Genomic DNA, 1,762 nt, shown 5'->3' with positions numbered 1-1,762 from the left:
CAATGTAATATAAAAAGAATTTTAAAACATTCAAAATAATAATTATTATAAAAAATTATAATAAGAATGATTAGTATACAAATATATATATAAAGTATTTAAGGAAACAGGATACATAATGTGAAAATATAAAAAACAATCTTAAAATAATTATACAAATGTAAACAAACAAAATTATTAACATGAATTAAGGCATGAACATATTAAATGTATTTCAAGTTAACCGATTGTGCAAATATAAGACCAAATTAAGATTGCAGTAAAATAAGGAGGATAATTTGCAAATAAAGTAATTAGTAAAATGGATCAATGCTCAACCCGCATAAATGTATAGGGACTGAAATTGTAAATTTTCCCAAGCCCAAAACGCAGTACTGTATCACAGACCAAAATAAAAAAAATGCAAAAATTTATAGAGCCAAATTAACAAAAAACAAAGAAGACACATAGGGCACAATTGGAGGCGGCACGCGAAAGGAGGGATCCAGCGCGCAATATACCCATTCAAACAAAAAGGGCGCTGATCCAACTCCTTTAATGCGCGGACCTCCATGGGTGTAAACGGTGCCGCTTTGTTTAATAGGTTTTTCAAAACCTTTCTTTTCCCATTTATTTTCCAAACACAGCCAACAATTAAACTAAAAGTCACTGCCCTAAAATCAATTCTTTAGGGTTCATTCCAGCAGCCTCCATTTGCTAAGGCCCGTTCATCACCAGTTCACCATTAAAATTGGTGAGTGATGTAGAAGCAGCCTTTACTTCCTCCGAAATCAACATTCAAAGACCATTCTCACTTGATAATTCGCATTGCTAACCCCGATTTCAACGGAGAAGCCAAGGGATCTCATCGATACATTTAACGAAGGTAACTTTCTCGCTTTTCTTGATTTAAAAAAAAAACTAAAAACATGATATATGCAAAAAAGGAAAAAAAATATTGAAGACGGAAGAAAAATCTTAAATCGCCTTTCTAATTTTTTTCATTCTCAGTATTGGATTTGCGTAGTGTGCGTAGAAAAATACAGGGTACAAACGAGGGCTTTCTATAGCCTAAATTTACAGAATAAAATAGCGAAAAATAAAAATATTTCATGCTGTCATTTTGTATATTCTGTTAGTCTATTCCTTCTCGTGTATTCTTTACAGGATCATCCGTACGGAGGAGCGGGGAGAGGCACGCGTGAAAGAAGCCGTGCGAAGAAACCGCTCGTCAGACCCGACCCCCTAGCACTGTTCTAGCATGTTCCAGAAGCTTCTGGTGCTTGGTTGCTGGGATTCCTTTTGAGTTTGGGCTGTTCGGGCTAGGGATTTTAGTATAGCCCTCTTGGACTATGTGATTGGGTTAGGTCTGTATTAAGGGGTTAAGGTTTAGGTTATTTTTGGCCCAAATATTTGTAACCGGACACTGGAATTTGGATTTTTTATTTGTGTGTTCTTTTATTTTTGGTTTTTAATTTCTATTTTTTATTCTAATGGGCCCGGGCTAAATGGACCTATTACAAGGGAGAATTGTAACTGTCTATTTTTTAGTGATATCAAAAATAGTGATTTCAGAATCCCATTTTTCGATTATCGATTTAGTAGATATTATTATTTAATATTAATGATTCTATTTTAGTATTATATTGATTTTTGGTCCAATAATGTTATGAGACGAATAGTTAATTAGGGTTTAAGGACTTAATAGCAAAAGTCGTAAAAGTTAGTCGCTATATATTCTTAAGTTCTTAATGGTTCAACTAAGCAATTAGACCAATGTATA

General features: G+C 33.6%; 1 long non-coding RNA gene across 1 annotated transcript; it reads left to right on the top strand.

Annotated features, from left to right (window-relative positions):
* Nucleotides 1-205: 205 nt before the first annotated feature.
* Nucleotides 206-1,556, top strand: LOC107896556 (uncharacterized). The gene is made up of 2 exons (XR_001683775.2): nt 206-865; nt 1,147-1,556. It is a non-coding gene; the product is annotated as an uncharacterized lncRNA (long non-coding RNA).
* Nucleotides 1,557-1,762: the final 206 nt, after the last annotated feature.

Source organism: Gossypium hirsutum, chromosome A07 (assembly GCF_007990345.1).
Source record: "Gossypium hirsutum isolate 1008001.06 chromosome A07, Gossypium_hirsutum_v2.1, whole genome shotgun sequence".
Taxonomy (NCBI): Eukaryota; Viridiplantae; Streptophyta; class Magnoliopsida; order Malvales; family Malvaceae; genus Gossypium; species Gossypium hirsutum.
Note: the sequence above shows the minus strand (reverse complement) of the source record. Positions and strands in the feature narration are given on the sequence as shown.